The 24492-nt window shown below is 41.6% G+C and overlaps 1 protein-coding gene across 2 annotated transcripts in view; it reads left to right on the top strand.

The window, feature by feature from the left end:
- LOC112220757 (A disintegrin and metalloproteinase with thrombospondin motifs 2-like) overlaps positions 1-24492 on the top strand; it is a 201239-nt gene that overhangs the window by 79874 nt on the left and 96873 nt on the right. The window lies entirely within an intron of this gene.

Raw genomic sequence — 24492 nt, 5'->3', positions numbered from 1 at the left:
TGTTATTTTACTTTTTATAATTTTTTACTTTAGTTTATTTGGTAAATCTTTTCTTATTTCTTGAACTCCACTGTTGGTTAAGGGCTTGTAAGTAAGCCTTTCACAGTAAAGTCTACACCTGTTGTATTCGGCACACGTGACAAATAAAGTTGGATTTTGATTTGATTTGATTTAGCTAGGGCTGTGACGATACCAGCATTGCAATTTTTCTTCCCATGGCAAAAAATGACAACATGATGCAGACCAAACTCATTGGTCCTTTAAAAACATGCTGGATATAAAATACTGTGTGCTATAGCTTGGACAATAAATTAAAGTGACTCTGGATGACAACATAATGATGTTTGTTTCCAACATTAGGGCTGTTTTCCTAAAGAAGTTAAATCCTCTTTGTGTTTTATTTCCTTTCCACGATACTAACATGTATCGTGATACTGGTATCGTCCCGACCCTAGTAGGAGCTACTAGCAATTATGACCCCGTTCCTGAAAGGTAAGACTCTCATGAACACGTAGGCCCCTACGTGTTTTCTGTTTCCCTCTACAATGCTCACCAGCCGCTTAGGAGACGAGAAGGGACTGTGACAAAACCACAATCGATATTCATGCAGATCTTTTCTACACACATACAATTACTACCTGATGAGCGTCCCTGATGTTTTCCTGAACATTCCAATACTTTTCGGGTGCATTTCAGTCAGTTAGTCTACTGATGCAAATACACATTTTGACACCTTTCCCATAGACCTTTCAAGAAATTAGATGTATTGTATTAGCCTTGTGAACATAAAAACTTGTTTTTTGTGCTACAATGTTTAAAACATAAATTAGGCCTACAAACTTTTTCTAACAATATAGCTACAACCACTAATGGTTAAACAGGAAAAATCCAGTTGAAGTCAGAAGTTTACATACACCATAGCCAAATACATTTAAACTCAGTTTTTCACAATTCCTGACATTTAATCCCAGTAAAGATTCACTGTCTTAGGTCAGTTAGGATCACCACCTTATTTTAAGAATGTGAAATGTCAGAATAATAGTAGAGAGAATGATTTATTTAAGCTTTTATTTATTTAAGCTTTTATCACATTCCCAGTGGGTCAGAAGTTTACATACACTCAATTAGTATTTGGTAGCATTGCCTTCAAATTGTTTAACTTGGGTCAAATGTTTCGGGTAGCCTTCCACAAGCTTCCCACAATAAGTTGGGTGAATTTTGGCCCATTCCTCCTGACAGAGCTGGTGTAACTGAGTCAGGTTTGTAGGCCTCCTTGCTCGCACACGCTTTTTCAGTCCTGCCCACACATTTTCTATAGGATTTGAGGTCCTCCAATACCTTGACTTTGTTGCCCTTAAGCCATTTTGCCACAACTTTGGAAGTATGCTTGGGGTCATTGTCCATTTGGAAGATCCATTTACGACCAAGCTTTAACTTCCCGACTGATATCTTGAGAGGTTGCTTCAAAATATCCACATAATTTTTCTCCCTCATGATGCCATCTATTTTGTGAAGTGCACCAGTCCCTCCTGCAGCAAAGCACCCCCACAACATGATGCTGACACCCCCATGCTTCACGGTTGGGATGGTGTTCTTCGGCTTGCAAGCCTCCCCCTTTTTCCTCCAAACATAACGATGGTCATTATGGCCAAACAGTTCTATTTTTGTCTCAGAGGACCAGAGGACAATTCTCCAAAAAGTACGATCTTTGTCCCCATGTGCAGTTGCAAACCCTAGTCTGGCTTTTTTATGGCGGTTTTGGAGCAGTGGCTTCTTCTTTTTCGATATAGGACTCATTTTACTGTGGATATAGATACTTTTGTACCTGTTTCCTCCAGCATATTCACAAGGTCCTTTGCTGTTGTTCTTGGATTGATTTGCACTTCTCGCACCAAAGTACGTTCATCTCTAGGAGAATGCGTCTCCTTCCTGAGCGATATGATGGCTGTGTGGTCCCATGGTGTTTATACTTGCGTACTATTGTTTGTACAGATGAACGTGGTACCTTCAGGCTTTTTGAAATTGCTCCCAAGGATGAACCAGACTTGTGGAGGTCTACAATTTTTTCCTGAGGTTTTGGCTGATTTCTTTTGATGATGTCAAGTCAAGCAAAGAGGCACTGAGTTTGAAGGTAGGCCTTGAAATACATCCACAGGTACACCTCCAATTGGCTCAGATTATGTCAATTAGCCTATCAGAAGCTTCTAAAGCCATGACATCATTTTATGGAATGACAAAATGATGTCGAGGCGACTCCGGGATGCAGGCCTTCTAGGCAGAGTTTGTCTAATGTCTGTGTTCTTTTGCCCATCTCTATCTTTTCTTTTTATTTGCCAGTCTGAAATATTGCTTTTTCTTTGCAACACTGCCTAGAAGGCAAGCATCACGGAGTCTGTTGATGTTGAGACTGGTGTTTTGCGGGTACTATTTAAGGAAGCTGCCAGTTGAGGACTTGTGATGTGTCTGTTTCTCAAACTAGACACTCTAATGTACTTGTCCGCTTGCTCAGTTGTGCACCGGGGCCTCCCAATCCTCTTTCGGGTTAGAGCCAGTTTGCACTGTTCTGTGAAAGGAGTAGTACCTGTGGGCCTCTGTACGGCTATGTAGATTTTCCATAAAAAATCTGCCGTTTCCAGCAACAATAGTCATTTATAACATTAACAATGTCTACACTGTATTTCTGATCAATTTATTGTGATTTTAAAGGACAATTTTTTTTTGCTTGTCTTTCAAAAACAAGGACATTTCTAAGTGACCCCAAACTTTTGAACGGTAGTGTATATATATATTGTAACAGTAGGCCTACCTACTGAATTAATAAAAATAAGTGTTGATTATTTGGCTTTAGGGAGAGCACAGAGCATGACATGTTTTTTTAGCTGCCCATCAATTTAAAAAGGTATGCCAAATTATATAATTGATCCTGTCTGTATGTACAGAAATAAATTAAATAATTGAAAATACTACACCAGAAAGCATTATTTAGCCACAGAGGTTCAATAGCTTCTTTCAAAAAATAGTTGTGTGATTGTGTGGGCTTCCGACATTCAGGAAGCCCACAATTGGGCAGCACGCGCAGCAAATATCAAACAGCTGATTGTTGAGTTGTGGCCATCAATGAACAGTAGGCAGCAGCTAAAAGGCATTTTGCAATATTTCAAAATCAATCTGAACAATCTGTCTCCACTCTTTTCTTTGCCTATGCTATTGGTTTCATTTAAGACAGGGTTGTTCATTTTTATTAGCCTTTAATTTCAGTCATTTGTGTGGTGTTAAAAAATATTATTCTAATGTCTCCAGTCATGTAAAATAATTTTCAAAGACCCGGAATGTTCTGAAACTCTGGTGACTCCCCTGGATGGAGGTCTTGGGCTTCTGTTCTGTGATAAGAGAAGTGGCTGTCCAATCACCATGATTGATTTGGCACCTTGAGGTCAATCAATCATGACCTCAGCCGAGGGGGCTGTGTTATTGTTCAGCCAATCAGCATAGCAGCTTAAAGAGACAGGAGCCATGATTTTGCTCTTGGTTTGATCAATGCCTAGAAAATGTAGGAAGAATGTTTTTGGCTTTTGGCGAGATTGACAGATTTTCAGTGGTAAGCACAATGAATATTATCAGCACAGATGCACAGCGTAATTCTGTTCAGCAGTGGGAAGGAAATTCCATACCTGGCACACACATCAGCTGGTGAGCTGCTGGGGAGCAACCGATGAGTGTGGGCAGACAGGCAGACAGACTCTGCTCCGGCTCCACCTCTGATTATAGACATTGTGCAGGTGGTTCTCTTGCTTCCACGTAGCTAACCTGTCACCGCCAGCCTTCTAGTTAGCTACCCTTTGCCTGGTTAATAAACACAAGCTGCTTTACAAAATGTTAAACAATCGAAGCATTGAGTTTAATAGTAAAACAACAGTCTAGCTATGTTTTTCTCTTCTGTGAATATAGAAAAGTCCTCTTTGAATTTGTAGTCTCGCTTAACCCTCCCACTTTCCAAACTGCATTTCATAGGCAGGTTCTGTAGCCATCGTAGCCTAGTCTCTCTCTTTTCCTCCGAGAAAACAGCTTGATTCAAGGCCTTACCATTGAAAAGATATGAACCATAATACCAGCGATATGTTTTGTGCATTGGCAACCAGCATTTTACATTAATAAAGCATTACCGTAGTTCCGTTTTAAAACTAGGTTACATGCGGACCGGGTCGCACTTTATTTGGATAGTCTGGATTTTCCATACTACCAACAAACTATCTGTTGATAAGCAACTGCTTGCTAAGGTTACAGTTAGAGCTAGGTTTAGAATAAGGGTTAAGGTTAGGGCTAGGGTTAGGATAAGGGTTAAGGTTAGGGCTAGGGTTAGGATAAGGGTTAAGGTTAGGGCTAGGTTTAGAATAAGGGTTAAGGTTAGGGCTAGGGTTAGGATAAGGGTTAAGGTTAGGGCTAGGGTTAGGATAAGGGTTAAGGTTAGGGCTAGGGTTAGGATAAGGGTTAAGGTTAGGGCTAGGGTTAGGATAAGGGTTAAGGTTAGGGCTAGGGTTAGGATAAAAGCCAATGTATGCTTGATAATGTGTTCCAGAGGCTCTGTACGGAGCAATTGTGGAGCCTCCGGAGGCTTGCGGAGGCCAAATCGAGCTCTGTAAGGGGATGCTGTGTACCTCCCAAGTTTTCTAACAATGCCGGAGGGCTATGCATAACTCCGTATAGCTCCACATTGACATGATTGGTTGACAGTAGGTGGGGGCAGTACATCCTGTATAAACACAAGCTCGCTTCCTTGACAACTTCCTTGACAACAAACATGGACAACTTTTAAGAAAGGCTATCAAAACAAGTTCACAAATAAAACACTTCTTTATGATACATCGAATAGACATGAAAATGAGTTTGAACTCCTGGAAAGAGATGTAATGGGGATAGATGTGGTAAAGAGGTTAATGGAATGCATACCATGGGGGATAGAAGGACGCTGGATTGGCACACACTCAACAAATCTGATCTAACAAAGTGTATATTGGTCAAATCCGTCATGATTGATGTATTGTAACAGGCCCACAATGTGATTGCTAATTTCGGTCTTATGTAGCAAAATTAGAAATTGTGTTTTGTACATTGGATAAAAGTAGAGACTCAGAGCTACAAAATGGTATATCATTCACTGCATTTGAGGAAAATGGGAAAGTAATTCTGCTTTTAAAGTGATCAACTTGTAAACTCACTTTTGAGAAAATGGCCTTTGAATATTTTGTATCTAGTGAAGAGCTCTTCTTTGTCTACACCCATTCAGCATCGTTCACACCCTCTTAAGCTTTAGCCGCACCCATCTCGTTTTGCACTGGGTGCGCACACTTGACGCTCTGGACGATGATTGTTTAACATGAAACTAGCCTAACCAGCTCTGCTGGCAACAATTTCATTACGCTTTTTTGCAGACGTTTACTGACACCGGCCATATTCAACAGGTGTTGTACACATGTCGCGTAACGTTAGCTAATGAGCCAGCCAGTTAACGTTAGCTAGTTAAACAACAATGAACAGTGCCAACAATGCCACAGTGATGGGAGCTAACCAACCAGGTTCAATGTTAGATAGCTAACATTTGTCTCTAACTAGAAAAGCAAATAGCTCTGGGTTACGAATAATAACGTCATCTAGGGAACCAGCCAGATAATGTTAGCTAGCTAGCTAACAGTACAATTTATCTTAAGATATATAGCTAGCTAGTTAGGTAAACAATGAACCTAGCTATGTAAACAAGGAGTAAGTTCACACACGTAACGTTTGCTAACGAGCAAGTCAGATAACATGAGCTAGTTAAACAACAATGAACACAGTGCCAAATCATGTCGTTACTAACCTGCATGAATATGGCTAACTAGCTAACAGTACACTTTAGCTTGAAATGAAACCACTTTCTGTCAAAATTAGAAACATGTCATATTTGAAAATGTAGATAGCTAACGCTAGACTATCTTATCTGTTTACATCATCATGCATGATGGACGCGTCTCCCTGTCAGGAATGCCATACCACGGTTGCCCTTAGTTTGAAGATGTAATCTGGAGAGAGGTGTTGTCTCCATCTCTTTAGCTATCATACTCTAATTCCACTGATTTCAAAACTTGATCTTCCAGAAAGTGGAGAGCAACACTTAAGCACCTCCACTACACAATACATTAAAAAAAGCAATGTTCGACAAGATTACCAACACAGACTGACGTGCTCAAATAGACAGAAGCCCTCTATATGGCAGAACTCATCTCTCGGCATGTCCAGCCCACTCATTATCTCAGCCAATTATGGCTAGTGGGAAGGTTGCTCACTTTTTCTGTGGCTTAACCAACAAGGCTTGTAATTTTACAATTTTATTCGTATTTACAGATTGCATACAAGTTTGTTATTAAGGCACATGAAATTTCACGTTCGGGAAGGCATTTCTGCCAAAAACAAATCAAATCAAATCAAATCAAATCAAATTTTATTTGTCACATACACATGGTTAGCAGATGTTAATGCGAGTGTAGCGAAATGCTTGTGCTTCTAGTTCCGACAATGCAGTAATAACGAGCAAGTAATCTAACTAACAATTCCAAAAAAAACTACTGTCATACACAGTGTAAGGGGATAAAGAATATGTACATAAGGATATATGAATGAGTGATGGTACAGAGCAGCATAGGCAAGATACAGTAGATGATATCGAGTACAGTATATACATATGAGATAAGTATGTAAACCAAGTGGCATAGTTAAAGTGGCTAGTGATACATGTATTACATAAGGATGCAGTCGATGATATAGAGTACAGTATCAACGTATGCATATGAGATGAACAATGTAGGGTAAGTAACATTATATAAGGTAGCATTGTTTAAAGTGGCTAGTGATATATTTACATCATTTCCCATCGATTCCCATGATTAAAGTGGCTGGAGTAGAGTCAGTGTCATTGACAGTGTGTTGGCAGTAGCCACTCAATGTTAGTGGTGGCTGTTTAACAGTCTGATGGCCTTGAGATAGAAGCTGTTTTTCAGTCTCTCGGTCCCAGCTTTGATGCACCTGTACTGACCTCGCCTTCTGGATGGCAGCGGGGTGAACAGGCAGTGGCTCGGGTGGTTGATGTCCTTGATGATCTTTATGGCCTTCCTGTAGCATCGGGTGGTGTAGGTGTCCTGGAGGGCAGGTAGTTTGCCCCGGTGATGCGTTGTGCAGACCTCACTACCCTCTGGAGAGCCTTACGGTTGAGGGCGGTGCAGTTGCCATACCAGGCGGTGATACAGCCCGCCAGGATGCTCTCGATTGTGCATCTGTAGAAGTTTGTGAGTGCTTTTGGTGACAAGCCGAATTTCTTCAGCCTCCTGAGGTTGAAGAGGCGCTGCTGCGCCTTCCTCACGATGCTGTCTGTGTGAGTGGACCAATTCAGTTTGTCTGTGATGTGTATGCCGAGGAACTTAAAACTTGCTACCCTCTCCACTACTGTTCCATCGATGTGGATGGGGGGTGTTCCCTCTGCTGTTTCCTGAAGTCCACAATCATCTCCTTAGTTTTGTTGACGTTGAGTGTGAGGTTATTTTCCTGACACCACACTCCGAGGGCCCTCACCTCCTCCCTGTAGGCCGTCTCGTCGTTGTTGGTAATCAAGCCTACCACTGTTGTGTCGTCCGCAAACTTGATGATTGAGTTGGAGGCGTGCATGGCCACGCAGTCGTGGGTGAACAGGGAGTACAGGAGAGGGCTCAGAACGCACCCTTGTGGGGCCCCAGTGTTGAGGATCAGCGGGGAGGAGATGTTGTTGCCTACCCTCACCACCTGGGGGCGGCCCGTCAGGAAGTCCAGTACCCAGTTGCACAGGGCGGGGTCGAGACCCAGGGTCTCGAGCTTGATGACGAGCTTGGAGGGTACTATGGTGTTGAATGCCGAGCTGTAGTCGATGAACAGCATTCTCACATAGGTATTCCTCTTGTCCAGATGGGTTAGGGCAGTGTGCAGTGTGGTTGAGATTGCATCGTCTGTGGACCTATTTGGGCGGTAAGCAAATTGGAGTGGGTCAAGGGTGTCAGGTAGGGTGGAGGTGATATGGTCCTTGACTAGTCTCTCAAAGCACTTCATGATGACGGATGTGAGTGCTACGGGCGGTAGTCGTTTAGCTCAGTTACCTTAGCTTTCTTGGGAACAGGAACAATGGTGGCCCTCTTGAAGCATGTGGGAACAGCAGACTGGTATAGGGATTGATTGAATATGTCCGTAAACACACCGGCCAGCTGGTCTGCGCATGCTCTGAGGGCGCGGCTGGGGATGCCGTCTGGGCCTGCAGCCTTGCGAGGGTTAACACGTTTAAATGTCTTACTCACTTCGGCTGCAGTGAAGGAGAGACCGCATGTTTCCGTTGCAGGCCGTGCCAGTGGCACTGTATTGTCCTCAAAGCGGGCAAAAAGTTATTTAGTCTGCCTGGGAGCAAGACATCCTGGTCCGTGACTGGGCTGGGTTTCTTCCTGTAGTCCGTGATTGACTGTAGACCCTGCCACATACCTCTTGTGTCTGAGCCGTTGAATTGAGATTCTACTTTGTCTCTGTACTGGCGCTTAGCTTGTTTGATAGCCTTGCGGAGGGAATAGCTGCACTGTTTGTATTCAGCCATGTTACCAGACACCTTGCCCTGATTAAAAGCAGTGGTTCGTGCCTTCAGTTTCACACGAATGCTGCCATCAATCCACGGTTTCTGGTTAGGGAATGTTTTAATCGTTGCTATGGGAACGACATCTTCAACATCTTCAAAAAATGTTTACGTTCCAACGGCTCTCCTGTGAAATCGTCACTTGCGACATACGCCTAGTTTCCTCAATCGAGTCACAAATCCGATTTGGATATATTTGGCTGTTTTTCTGCATAATGTTTAGAAATGGTCTCTTTTCAGGTTTTGAAAATTTGACCGCTAAATGCTAACTCCCGTTTGTATAAATTTGTATTTTATTTCTCAAGTCAGATAAGAACAAATTCTTATTTACAATGACGGCCTACCCCAGCCAAACCCTCCAAACCCTCTCCTCACAACGCTGGGCCAATTGCGCGTCTCCTTATGGGATTCCTGATCACGGCTAGTTGTGATACAGCCCGGGATCGAACCCGGGTCTGTAGTGACGCCTTTAGCACTGTGAGGCAGTGACTTAAAGCATTGCACCTCTCAGGATCTTAATTTGGTACCATAGCTAGCATACAGAAATCGGTGGTGGTAGTCAAAGTAGTTTTTTTTAAACTGTAATTAAGTTTATTGATGACATGAACATGTATTGGGGTTGACATCCATACAAGCATTATACTTTATATTATATTATACTTTACATTATCTTTCAACGTTATATAGTGTGAAACACACATGTATACAATAGCCTAAATGTAGGCATATTTTGCTGGGGGGCAATGGGGAGATTCGGGATGGAGATGCAGGCGGGGAAAACAGTGCAGCCTTTTAACTTCATGCTGTCTTGGCTGAGCTCCTATGTCAAGCATGGACGTCAACATCTCAGAAGAGGTAAGGTTGTTTAGCCCGTTGCTTGTAATTAGCCAGATGGCTATAACGATTAGCCCTGAATCACTATGAGCGGTGCAGTGCAGACCAATTTATTGGATGCACATGACAGCTCTCCAAAGTGCAAAAAGTATGAATGGCCGCGTCACAGTAAAAGCTGTACGGCCACTGCAGACTTTGTATTGACCATGCAAAGCCTTTAAGGGTTACGCTTAGGGTTAGGATACGGGTTAAGGTTAGGGTTAGGGTTAGTAGATAGTTAGTTGAAATGTTACTGATAGTCTGTAGAGCATCTACAGATGGACGATCCAAATAAAGTGTTACCCCAGACCGTTAACCATTTGTTTAGACGACACCTGATTCAGTAATGTTACCTCATTAGCTAGCTTAGCTAGGGTTCAGCAGGATGCAACGTTTTGGAATGTTCAGATAGAAATATGCTATGTAGAACAAACATGCCTCTCTGACTTGTTGAATAAGGATTAACGTCTGCTCTATTCGTGGAATTTCTATCCGCAATGTTCAATAATAGTTGGCCATAACGTGGCCTATATGCAAACATTTATTGGCACAGAAATAAAGGAAAAGTAACAGCAGACAACATATTACTAAATTCCTCTTACCACTACACTATATCTGACTGGGTAAATAACTTTATTTTGAGTTCATGTGGACCCAGTGCTCAGACTTGGACTTCAGCCATAGAGACTCGTGACTCGACACATGACTCGACATTTGGTGACTCGGACGTGGACTTGAGCACAGGGAACTTGGGACTCGATTTGGACTCGAGGTTTAGTGACTCGACTACATCACTGAGCGAAACAGTCATTAGCTCCCGTTCAAAGTCATTATCCCAATTCTACTTTTGGACATCTGTGGAAGGTTGATAGCAATGGCAATGATACGACCAAGTGATGGAGGTGCAACCAATACTACTTTTCCAATACTTTGAAGCACCATCTCTTCTCTTGTGTTTGTGTCTGTTTGTTTTGTATGTACTATGTGCAATATATAATATATATGCTGAATTCAGTGACCAGTAAAAAAAAATGTAAATGCTAAAAGTATCAATGTTTTGTCTCTCTCTGTTTTCAAAATGTTCTCAACTCTGGGTTGTCCTGGTGCAGCCCAACCCCCCCTAAGGGAGGCCAGTTTAGATTTGGCTTCACACCAATCAAATCTCTTCCTAAGGAAAACATACAATTCCAAAAAATGTCTGTTTCTGGTCTGCTTGTGTTGATGTCCTGCAGTAGCTAGTTTACTAAATCGCCCATGGATGGAGATTAAGACTTGTGGTTTTGACTTTTATTAATATTATTATGACCGCAATCCTGATCTAACCATAACTTAATATGTTGTGCCACTGGCATGAGATGATTGAAGTTCAATATGTAGCCAATTAGGCTAATGTTAACTACCTAGCTAGCTATCTAAACTGGTTAATTGTTGCCCATGCGAGGAAGTTAGTCTTGCAAGCATTTTAGCTAGTTAGTCTATGACAACAAAGGTTGCACTGTATGACAGATCCATAGGATGTTTTGCCAACATGAAGGAGAGGAGGATGGCATTGGAGTTCAACTAGTCTGCAAGTAGGGTGAGTCAACATGTTTTGTTTTACTTGCGCACACACACACACACACACACACACACACACACACACACACACACGCATCCTTAGACCACAACTCTATGCTGAAACCCTTACATCACATGACCCAAAGGGGCGGGATCCCTGCCACTTCCTCACTTTCCAACCAAGGTGCATGAATTGAGGAGCAAACTGAGGTAGCGAGCAGATTCAGAAACACTTGGAAGACAAATGGAATTAAATAAAAAAAGCTTATTTTTTGCAAATAGTAGAAGTTTTCGGCTTTTGGCCTTCATATGGAAGCCCTGAAGAAGGCCAAATGCCGAAACGAGTTGGTTATACTTTTAGCATTAAATAGACCATTTGTCCTCCAAGTGTTCCTGAATCTCCTCTCTACCGAGTACACACTGCACATCACTGCACTGTCTGAGAAACAGCACCAAGTTCACCAGTCTCAATACCACCTTGTTCTGTCCTGTAGAATCACATCAGATGTAAAGTCTCCTGTTTAAGGGACCTGCATGGTTCTGGTACCGGTTCCTACTGACATTTTCGATTATAAATCGATCTGTGGACATCGTAGATCTAAGTGGTATGTCCCTCCTACCTTTTTAATGGGGTGGCAGGTAGCCTAATGGGTTGAGTGTTAGACCAGTAAACCGAAAGGTTGCTGGATCAAATCCCAGAGCTGACCAGATAATAGTCTGTCGTTCAAATCAAAATCAAATCAAATGTATTTATATAGCCCTTTGTACATCAGCTGATATCTCAAAGTGCTGTACAGAAACCCAGCCTAAAACCCCAAACAGCAAGCAATGCAGGTGTAAAAGCACGGTGGCTAGGAAAACTCCCTAGAAAGGTCAAAACCTAGGAAGGAACCTAGAGAGGAACCAGGCTATGTGGGGTGGCCAGTCCTCTTCTGGCTGTGCCGGGTGTAGATTATAACAGAACATGGCCAAGATGTTCAAATGTTAATAAATGACCAGCATGGTCAAATAATAATAATCACAAGCAGAACAGTTCAAACTGTAGCAGGTGGACTGAGGACAGCAAGGAGTCATCATGTCAGATGGTCCTGAGGCATAGTCCTAGGGCTCAGGTCCTCCGAGAGAGAGAAAGAAAGAGAGAATTAGAGAGAGCATACTTAAATTCACACAGGACATTGGATAGGACAGGAAAAGTACTCCAGATATAACAAACTGATCCTAGCCCCCCGACACAAACTACTGCAGCATAAATACTGGAGGCTAAGACAGGAGGGGTCAGGAGACACTGTGGCCCCATCCGATGACACCCCCGGACAGGGCCAAACAGGAAGGATATAACCCCACCCACTTTGCCAAAGCACAGCCCCCACACCACTAGAGGGATATCTTCAACCACCAACTTACCATCCTGAGACAAGGCCGAGTATAGCCCACAAAGATCTCCGCCACGGCACAACCCAAGGGGGGGCGCCAACCCAGACAGGAAGATCACATCAGTGACTCAACCCACTCAAGTGACGCACCCCTCCTAGGGACGGTATGAAAGAGCCCTAGTAAGCCAGTGACTCAGCCCCTGTAATAGGGTTAGAGGCAGAGAATCCCAGTGGAAAGAGGGAAACCGGCCAGGCAGAGACAGCAAGGGCGGTTCGTTGCTCCAGAGCCTTTCCGTTCACCTTCACACTCCTGGGCCAGACTACACTTAATCATATGACCAACTGAAGAGATGAGTCTTCAGTAAAGACTTAAAGGTTGAGACCGAGTTTGCGTCTCTCACATGGGTAGGCAGACCATTCCATAAAAATTGAGCTCTATAGGAGAAAGCTTAGAAATTCTAGGGACAGTTAGGAGGCCTGCGTCTTGTGACCGTAGCGTACGTGTAGGTATGTACGGCAGGACCAAGTCAGAGAGATAGGTAGGAGGAAGCTCATGTAATGCTTTGTAGGTTCGCAGTAAAACCTTGAAATCAGCCCTTGCCTTGACAGGAAGCCAGTGTAGGGAGGCTAGCACTGGAGTAATATGATCAAATTTTTTGCTTCTAGTCAGGATTCTAGCAGCTGTATTTAGCACTAACTGAAGTTTATTTAGTGCTTTATCCGGGTAGCCGGAAAGTATATCATTGCAGTAGTCTAACCTAGAAGTGACAAAAGCATGGATACATTTTTCTGCATCATTGTTGGACAGAAAGTTTCTGATTTTTGCAATGTTACATAGATGGAAAAAAGCTGTCCTTGAAACAGTCTTGATATGTTCTTCAAAAGAGAGATCAGGGTCCAGAGTAACGCAGAGGTCGTTCTGCCCCTGAACAAGGCAGTTAACCTGATGTTTCTAGGCCATCTTTGTAAATAATCATTTTTCCTTAACTGACTTGCCTAGTTAAATGAAGGTAAAATAAAAATGTAATTTGCTCCTCTGACTCTCTATCAACTCCCGGCTGAACCCTTCATCACTGACAAAGCAATCCTTACATTGTAGCGAAGCAGCAGAGTGTGGTTTTGTAACTCTAGCACTTTCAGAGATTGATTTGTGGCTAACTTCATCAAAGTCATCTAAAACAATTTAGGCAAAAAGCAAGTTCCTAACGAGTTCAGGAAGCCATGCTCGAGATCTGTGTGACGTTCCCAGCGGTGGGGGCAGAGGTTTTGATCAAGAGAGTCCTTTAGAAATATGAACATTTTCTTTAACGCAAACAAATACAAAATACGTATTTTACAGTTATAAGGAAGGTGAAATCTTAGTCGTTTTATAAATTGATTTCATATATTCATATTTTTATATTTTTTGTACTGTGTACTTGACCTTGTGTCTTCAAAAGTTACTACACCTCAGCAATTTATAATTATTTGTACCAGAAAGTTTAGATTTGATCCTTTCTTGCAGCATTAGTAGTTATTGTTTATGGCCCACTCATGATAAATAATCACCTTTGCGGATTATGTAGATTATGTTTTAGATCACATTTAGTTACATTTAACTGTTTAATGGATTTATTCTACAACAATACATCCATAATTGACCATCTGCATGTGAAATATAGACCTATAGGTATATTTCTGTGGTGTGAGTGAGCCCAGTCCAGGTGAGGAGGATTTTGGGGAAAAAGCCCTGTGGTGGTCCATCTGTCTGTGCATGTCTCAGTCCCCTGAACAAAACAGCACTGCACATCACACATGCACACACATTCACACGTGCGCACGCACACACACACACACACACACACACACACACACACACACACACACACACACACACACACACACACACACACACACACACACACGACTCCCTGGACCAAAACATTGCACACCACACCACTCTCCCCCAGACAGCCCTGACTGGACACTGTCCTGATGTTACCCACAGATAGAATGAGGGATGGGGTGAAAGATACAAAGAAGGAGAAAGAGGGATGAAACAAAAGAGTGTGAGAGAATAAGGAGTCAAAGGCGAATAAGAAAAGGGGAGGTGAGGGAAAGCACAGAAGATTGTTACGTCACAAAGGGAGGAGAGGCGGAGAGACAGATCAGGGAAAATGAAGAGGTCGGGAAGAAACAGTCCAAATATAGACAGAAAAGAGAGAGAGGGAGATAGAGATAAGACAGGTAGAGATATATGATCCTCTGTCTGCCTGGTGAAATGAAGGTAATCCAGAGTTTTCCAACAGCAGTGATTAATTGATGAATGTGCCACATCAATAATACAGCTCGCTCTCTCCACTTAGGACATTGATTCACACCTTTTCCACAGCTTATGGTGTGAAAAACCAATCAGTCTCCTTCCCTCTCTCTCTCTCTCTCTCTCTCTCTCTCTCTCTCTCTCTCTCTCTCTGTCAGCTACGGAACAAAAGGCTAAATTTAGCTGGCCAATACACTGACTGTCTGTGTCCAGGAAATTAATTAATAAGTAATTTATTAATCGGCAGGTCGTAAAGTAGATCTTGTGCAGCGGATCTGAATAAATGATTGATTGATTATAAATGAATACATTAAAATGTCCCTTACTTATCAGCGTACAGTGTCAGGATGGAGAGACGGTAGGACGGACATGGGGTGAGAAGTAAGTAAAAGGGAAAGATACCAGGCAGGTCATCCATGATACAAGTGAGTATGAGACGTCCACCCATGTCTCAGGACGTCGGGAGATGACGTGGAAACCATCCACTAGGAGGCAACACTGAGCACTGTTACCTTCAAGTAGGTATCAGTTTTGCGAGGGCATTGGGGATGGGGATGGCAGATGGGTGTAAAGCATCTGGTTCAAAAGGTTGAGTGTTCAAATCCAGTGATAGAAAGTTGTTTTTAATATTTTAGTTTTAATCCTATCCCAAACCTTAACCCTTACCTTAACCATTCTGAGTTAAAACATTAATAATTCAGAGATAATGCCGAAACCTAACCCTAACCTTAAAACATTTGGAGTTAATGACTAAACAGAACCTTAAACGCTTTGAAATGTGATGCTTGGAACAACTTCGAAATTTGACATTTGAGAAACATGGATGAACATCTTATTCTGATGTGAGACTGTGAGAGCTTGTAGAAAGAAACATACACACACTCTTCATTTAAGGGCACAAGGCGAGACCCAAATGCAGACACAGGAGGCAGAGGATATGTATTATAACAAATGGAGTAGGCAAAGGCAGGTCAGGGACAGGTGAGAGTTCATAAACCAGGTCAGAGTCCAAACAGTACCAGACAGGCAGTCTCGAGGTCAGGCCAGGCAGGGGTAAGAAACCAGATCCGAGTCCAAAAACAGTACAAGGGGATAGGCACGCTGGTAGTCAGAACAGGCAGGAGGGTTCGGAGTCAGGACAGTCAAAGGTCGAAACCAGGAGGACTAGAAACAAACAGAGACTGGGAAAAATAGGAGCAAGGAAAACCGTTGGTTGACTTGGCAAACAAGATGAACTGGCACAGAGAGACAGGAAACACAGGGATATATACAATATACACTGGGGATAATGAGCGACACCTGGAGGGGGTGGAACAATCACAAGGACATGTGACCAGATCAGGGTGTGACACTTCATTACAAACACACAGTTTCAGAAAGCAACACGGTGTGTGTGTGTGTGTGTGTGTGTGTGTGTGTGTGTGTGTGTGTGTGCGCGCGCCAGGTGACAGTGGGTGGTGGTCTTTGTTACTCTACTAGTTGTCTCCTTCCTGAGATCTTAACTCGGCGTTCCTATGGAAACTCACACACTTGTTCTCTCTCTCTCCTTTATTTGTTATCAGAAGTTATGGAGTAGACTGATCGAATGTGTGTGCACACACACACCTGCCAGCTTCAAACAAAAAGAGAGCACCAGTAATGAGCAGAGGTCTCAATCACACACCAGGGTTAATTCTGGCACTCTTTTTTTTTTGTCTAGTCTTACACATTTTGACTAAAACATCATTGAGTCTTGGTCACATTTTTGCCATTTGAATAATAATTTAGTGTAGTTATAGTTAAAATGATGAAACGGTGTGCCATTTTAGTCAACTAAATGCCCTTTCATTTTAGTCACTTCCCATTTGTATTACCTCATTCACTTATCATCAACATAAATCACTGACTTCTATGTACACAAACATATATAGCCATGTCATACCAAATTATTTTCCTGCATAATATTCTGTTCTCTTCGCAACAGCAGAAATCTGACAAACATATATTAGAATAGAGTATATAGGAATTATCTCCCATATAAAGTCCTAATTTAGCCAGTGCGAGGGTAAAATCACTGAGGACGCCAAGACAAGCCAGGAAAAAAGCCATATTACAACCTGTGTTGTGATAATTGCATAGTTTGCTCTATAACCCATTCGTTCGTATCAAATCAAAATAATTGCATTTGTCACCGAATACAACAAAATACAACAACCTTATTTGAAATGCTTACTTACAAGCCAACAATGCAGTTCAAGAAATAGAGTTAAGAAAATATTTACAAAATAAAATGTAACTGGCTGCACCAGGACATCCCAGAGTTGAAAACAGAGAGAGAGACCAAAGATAAATGATTTTATTTGGTCAAATATTTGGGGAAGCGTGGTTTCCCTTGGCCTCCATGAATACACACTGCTGAATTTAGCCTACATAGATATAGAACATTACATACAATTCAAACAGACACTATCACAAGCGCAGAGATGTTGCCTCAAAGAATTGGAAAAGTAGTATTGGTTGCACCTCTATCACTTGGTCGTGTCATTGCCATTGCTATCAACCTTCCACAGATGCCCCAGTCACATTGCTGTCCAAAAATAGAATGGGGATAGTGACTTTGAACGGGAGCTAATGACTGTTTCGCTTAGTGATATAGTTATGTCACTAAACCTCGAGTCTGAATCGAGTTCCAAGTTCCCTGTCGAGTCACGAGTCTAGTCACAAGTCTCTATGGCTGAAGTCCGAGTCCCAGTGCTTGACTCCTGGTCCAAGTGGTCAAGTCTGAGTCACTGGGTCCACATTAACTCAGGTATAGTGTAGTGGCAAAAGGTATTTACTAATAAATTGTTTGCTATCCCTTTTCCTTTCTTTCTGTGCAACCAAATGTTTGCATGTGGGCCACGTTCAGTTGCAAAACATTCTTGAACTTTGAGGATAGAAATTCCACAAATAGAGCAGACGTTATTCCTTATTCAACAAGTCAGAGAGGCATGTTTGTTCTACATAGCATAGTTCTATCTGAACATTCCGAAACATTGCGTCCTGCTGAACCCACTCCGGGTAGTGGCAGTGATCCCTTCCCTTTCGGTCAGGTGATGTAAGGGTTTTAGTATAGAGTTGTGACTAAGCAAGGATGTGTGTGTGTGTATATTTGTGTGTGTGTGTGTGTGTGTATATTTGTGTGTGTGTGTGTATATTTGTGTGTGTGTGTGTGCATATATTTGTGTGTTTGTGTGTGTGTGTGTGTGTGTGTGTGTATATTTGTGTGTGTGTGTGTATATTTGTGTGTGTGTGTGTGTATATATTTGTGTGTTTGTGTGTGTGTGTGTGGCAACGTGCATGCCCTGCCCACCTGAGGATCAGTCTTTTTCAGCCGTCTATTTCCCGTGTTTGAGAGGTGCCAAATCCACTTGTCACTTATATCTCACGAGATTGATTGCTTTCATTTTACTCCTGCGACTCTTTCATACTCTTGCTTGTGCCTGTCATTTTTTCCCATTAACGTTATGAACGCGGAAATGTTTGTAATGACCTGTCAATCATACCCCAGTAATGGCTGAAATGGGCTCAATGGAATACATTGTCTCCCCGTTGCATCTATAGGAACACCAAAGCTTCGTCTGGGATTTAATGCATCATCTCAACACTTACATCACAAGAAAGAGAAGAAAGATAACTTTCATTTGATGGGTTGTTCATTTTTTTGTGGAATTGAAAAAAAATGCGTAATTTAATACAGTTGAAATGTTTACAAATTAGGTGAGCTGAAATGAAAGCAACTTCCAAAATTGAATACTCGTATTATAGTGATATTATGTCTGATCTCGCAAACAATGTAAACTATGATTAGATAGGTGTAATCTAGAGCCAAGCCTGTTGATTTTTGATCCGAGGTTATCCTGCTATTGACACAAGTGTCGAATTATCCAACAGAACTTGACAACAACAGTAATTAATGAGACAGTCTAGACAGTGCAGGTGGGTGCAGGTAGGCCTAGACAGAGCAAGGTGTAGCCAATGTTCCCTCAAAAAAAAAATGAGGCCCTGAGAAAATTCCAGTTCTGCTGAGCACAAACTTGAACGTTGTGAAAATTCTGTGCAACTTCCAGCATGCGCTTACTGTGAACACTGAGGCTGTATCCACTTTAAGTGGACACAGCTCTGATTGGTTATAGCGCACAGGTCTGAGACTAGACTGGATTGTGGGCCTGAGTCATGCCTGTCAATGCAATAGAATCCTACTCCAATGCGCTTTGCCTACAAGAAAATCTCTTGCACATTTAGTTTTTCACAATAAATCTTTCTTAGTTCGTTTTGTTTCGGGTATGTTACATTAAAAGTGGCTAATATTGCATTGATTCGGTAACAATTCCCACAGCAGAGCGAAGCGTTGATAGTGTTAGAGGGAACATTGTTTGCAGCCCAGTTCCACTCCTTTATGTTAATTTATTCATATACAGTACCAGTCAAAGGTTTGGACACACTTACTCTTTCCAGGGTTTTTCTTAATTTGTACTTTTTTCCACATTGCTTAATAATAGTGCAGACATCAAAACTATAAAATAACACATATGTTGTCATGTAGTAACCAGAAATATATTTTACATTTGAGATTCTTCAAAGTTTGCCTTGATGACAGATTGGCACGCTATTGGCATTATCACAACCAGCTTCACCTGGAATGCTTTTCCAACAGTCTTGAAGGAGTTCCCATACAGCATATGCTGAGCACTTGTTGGCTGCTTCTCCTTCACTCTGCGGTGCAACTCATCCCAAACCATCTCAATTGGGTTGAGGTCGGGTGATTGTCCTTTGCATGATGGTCCCAAGGGAACATTCTCTGTGGGACCTTTTTATAGTTCCCGGTTTGAGCCTCAGGTCATTTTTAGGATGTTCTTAGGACGTTGTGTCATGGTCCCCTAGAGGTTTTTGTCACGTGATGGTCCCCGTTGTCCCAAATTATTATAACTAAAGTAATTAAATGGTATGGGGGTTTTATGGTAAGTGGTATGCTGTTCATCTAAAATAGTGTTAAAATATGTAATCAATGACAATATAATTACTGTTAGTGCTGACTTTCCAATATGACCCCACCTGAGATTTGGGGTATGCTGAACTTTTTGCTGCACCACAAAGTCTGTAGAAGTTCAGAACTCCGTTACACATTCATTACCTATGATACATCTCTGCACTTAGCAAAAGAGTGCCATCTGCACTGTTATTTTAGTTGTCCGTTGACAATTTTCTAATTGATTTAATTGAATTATTTCAGCAATTTGAGTTATTATTTTCAGTATAGTTGTCTAATGTTGGTGGGGCATATTATTCTGTTTTAATTTTACTCCCGAATCACCAGCGATGTGTTTGAGACCACCTAAAGCGAGACTAATTCAAGACCGGAGCAAATCGAGACAGAGTCAAGACCGAGACCAGAAAAATTAGTCCAATTCAAGACATGATTGTAATTTTGTCAAATCAGCACCATATTAAGAGTTCAAAATGTCCAGTATTTCTGTTTTCATATTTCAGAACAACATATGGTTTCTGTAGACATTCAGAATATTAAAACAAATGCATGCTGAGGGAAAATAGAACCACTCTACAAATTATTACTAACCCAAACACAGTGGGGAACAATGGGCCTTCTATGCCTTCAGAGAAGGGCTAAGGATTTATAAAATAATGATTATAATAATAATGATAACTTTATTATTTTCAATTATGTCCTGTAGTGGCGATTTTAGCATGTAAATCTTGGTTGGGCAAAAAAATGTTTTAAAATGTTTTAAATGCATTCCAGCAAAGCCAATACACAACACAACACTATTCAGTACATTAATTGCACTACAACGGTGACAAACGGTGCCCACAAACTGTTAGGGCCTACATAAAGCTGTCCCAACAGCAGATCTTTCTTTTCAGCACCATGGGGTGAATCCTTACCACAGCTACACCTGGCTAACAGCAGAGCCTTATCTGGCAGCAAAACAGTTCATTAGCCTCATTTACTGTCTTTTTAAAAAACATAGTTGATATGACTGACTTGCTTAAACAAATGTGGTTCTACTGACAATTGAGATTTACAAACTATGGCATAAGGTAACGATGAGCGGATAAGAGGCAATCCGTAATTTAGATTAAGACAATAATGAGCGAGCTAGTACGGACGTTGTCAATATAACTATCTGTTCAACACTTTCGAAATGTACAGCGACAGAATTCAGAACATAGGCCATTCTTGCAGTATTCTCCCTGTACACCTTGTCAGAACCGTACGATACATAAAGGGGGCATATAAGCAAATAATGAAAAGCTCTACAATACTCTATGATTATATTTCTCTTAAACAGGCTATAGGCTACATGTGCACCACCAAGTCAGAACAGTAGGCTAAGTTATGAGGGGGAAAGGGACCAAATTATTAGGGTGAGGCACAATGGCTACTAACAACTTACTACACAACATACACTTAGTATTACTTTCCTAGCTACAGTATACATATCTCCCTGGCATATTACATAATTTATGCAGCAGCGTACAATATATTTTTTAATCATGGGAATCGATGGGAAATGATGTAAATATATCACTAGCCACTTTAAACAATGCTACCTTATATAATGTTACTTACCCTACATTGTTCATCTCATATGCATACGTTGATACTGTACTCTATATCATCGACTGCATCCTTATGTAATACATGTATCACTAGCCACTTTAACTATGCCACTTGGTTTACATACTTATCTCATATGTATATACTGTACTCGATATCATCTACTGTATCTTGCCTATGCTGCTCTGTACCATCACTCATTCATATATCCTTATGTACATATTCTTTATCCCCTTACACTGTGTATGACAGTAGTTTTTTTGGAATTGTTAGTTAGATTACTTGCTCGTTATTACTGCATTGTCGGAACTAGAAGCACAAGCATTTCGCTACACTCGCATTAACATCTGCTAACCATGTGTATGTGACAAATAAAATTTGATTTGATTTGATTTGATTTATTTTTGTACTCACCTTGTTGTGCTGTGCTCACTTTAACAGAAAAGGTTAGGTCCTTCTTGTGGACACATTTTATCATCAAACTTGTGATCAAAGTCTGACATTCTCTGGATTTATGGTGCTTTCAAGACAACTGGGAACTCGTAAAAAAAAATGTGGTTGAATCATGATGTCAGTGATCTTCAGGTTGGAGTTCCCGACTTGGAATTCCGAGTTGGATGACCATTCAAAATGTATTTTCCCAGACAGAGCTCATTTGTTTCCCAAGTTCCCAGTTGTCTTGAACCCACTTAAGTCTGAGATTTCCCAGTTCTTAGATTCCAGTTGTTTTGAACGCGTCAGAAGTCATGCTGGATTGACAGCATGGACAATGTATTCAACCTTTTCTGGACCATGGTGTGTGAGTGAATGTTTATATTTTTAAACTTGGAAAAGAGACTGTTATACCCAGACTTGAACCACACAACCTCTACACTGAATAGCAGAATAGTGATTACTTTTCAAAGCTTGCAGTTAGCCACTGATTCCTTCTAAACCACTAATTGTAGAATTTGTGATTTCCAACTTGTTGTGTAATGTTTATGTCCAATGGCCGATGAGAACCAATACGTTTTATCTATAATTGTTCTTCATATGACAACGATTGAAAAGGATTTGCCTTGATTCATGATTATGAATGCTTTCTAGCTAATATTTTGAAAGTATGATGTTGACATGATCAGTCCAATCAAAGCTATGGTATTTTATCTGTTGCCAATGACTTTAAGCCTTCGTGGATGGGCACTTCTAATGTAAATCTATGGCAGCACCAAAGGGGATTGAATTTTTGAGCTCTCCCCGTAGAATTTGCAGTGACGTAGTGCCCCCATGAGTGACAGAACACTGAGCCAAACACAGCACAACTAGAGAACATTACCAACCCCTATGCTCTATATTTGCTGCTGGCTGCCCCACCACCACAGAAAGCACTGAGACGCATGCATTTTTGAGCTGCATGTTTGTGTGTGGCTTTATAAACTAAAACAAAATGTTTTACATTGTTTGGAAACAGATATGTGGCACTTATTAATGCCACAATAACTTGCAAAACAGGCACAACAAAAATAATGATATGTACAGTTGAAGTCTGAAGTTTACATAAACCTTAGCCAATGACATTTAAACTCAGTTTTTCACAATTCCTGACATTTAATCCGAGTAAAAATTGACTGTCTTAAGGTCAGTTAGGATCACCAGTTTATTTTGAGAATGTGAAATGTCAGAATAATAGTAGAGAGAATGATTTATTTAAGCTTTTATTTCTTTCATCACATTCCCAGTGGGTCAGAAGTTTACATACACTCAATTAGTAATTGGTAGCATCGCCTTTAAATTGGTTAACTTGGGTCAAACATTTCGGGTAGCCTTCCACAAGCTTCCCACAATGAGTTGGTTGAATTTTGGTCCTTTCGTCCTGACAGAGCTGGTGTAACTGAGTCAGGTTTGTAGGCCTCCTGTTGCTTCAATATATCCACATAATTGTCCTTCCTCATGATACCATCTCTTTTGTGAAGTGCACCAGTCCCTCCTGCAGCAAAGCACCCCCACAACATGATGCTGCCACCCCAGTGCCTCAAGGTTGGGATGGTGTTCTTCGGCCTGCAAGCCTCCCCCTTTTTCCTCCAAACATAACTATGGTCATTCTGGCCAAGCAGTTCTATTTTTGTTTCATCAGACCAGAGGACATTTCTCCAAAAAGTATGATCTTTGTCCCCATGTGCAGTTGCAAACCATAGTCTGGCTTTTTTTATGGTGGTTTCGGGGCAGAGATACTTCAGAGTACCATTCCGACATGTTCGTATAAAATAGATGCTTCGGCAGTTGTTGGTCTTCGCATCCCAGGTTGACATCATTTCTAGTTGCAGACTAGTCATTAGTATCTAGGATTCACTCTTATTCTGTCGTCATCGATAGTCTCAGAGTTTAACCATTTCCCGCCGAGTAGCCAATGCTCCACTCTTAGCTTATACTGAGGTTTTTGTGGTCTGAACTCAACCTATGCCCCCATGGTGTCCATCGAGATACACGTGATCTGAAGAGGATTTCTTCAGGAGCAGGTTTTATTCGTAACCGTAGATAAGGGCTGTCCCATGAACCAGATCATGTCTGTGCTCATGGGGGCGGGCCAAGGACTTAGTTAAACTTTAAAGGGAACATTACATCATTTCAGTTTAACCTTTACTCATACATTTTACACAATAATTAGACGCAAAACCTCATAACAGAGGCACCTGTATAAACAGAGTTATGGAAATGTGGCTGTAATGTCTTCATCAATAAGTGCATCGATGTCGTCGTCCCCACAGTGACTGTACGTACATATCCCAACCAGAAGCCATGGATTACAGGCAACATCTGCATTGAGCTAAAGGCTAGAGCTGTCACTTTCAAAGAGCTGAAGACTAATCTGGACGCTTATAAGAATTCCCGCTATGCCTCCAGACGAACCATCAAACAAGCAAAGCGTCAATACAGGATTAAGATGTGGCAGGGCTTGAAAACTATTACGCACTACAAAGGGAAACCCAGACGCGAGCTGCCCAGTTATGTGAGCCTACCAGAAGAGCTAAATGCCTTTGATGCTCGCTTCGAGGCAAGCAACACTGAAGCATGCACAAGAGCACCAGCTCTTCTGGATGACTGTGTGATAACGCTCTCGGTAGCTAATGTGAACAAAACCTTT

Source organism: Oncorhynchus tshawytscha, linkage group LG21 (assembly GCF_018296145.1).
Source record: "Oncorhynchus tshawytscha isolate Ot180627B linkage group LG21, Otsh_v2.0, whole genome shotgun sequence".
NCBI lineage: Eukaryota > Metazoa > Chordata > Actinopteri > Salmoniformes > Salmonidae > Oncorhynchus > Oncorhynchus tshawytscha.
This window is presented reverse-complemented; position numbering and strand designations above follow the sequence as displayed.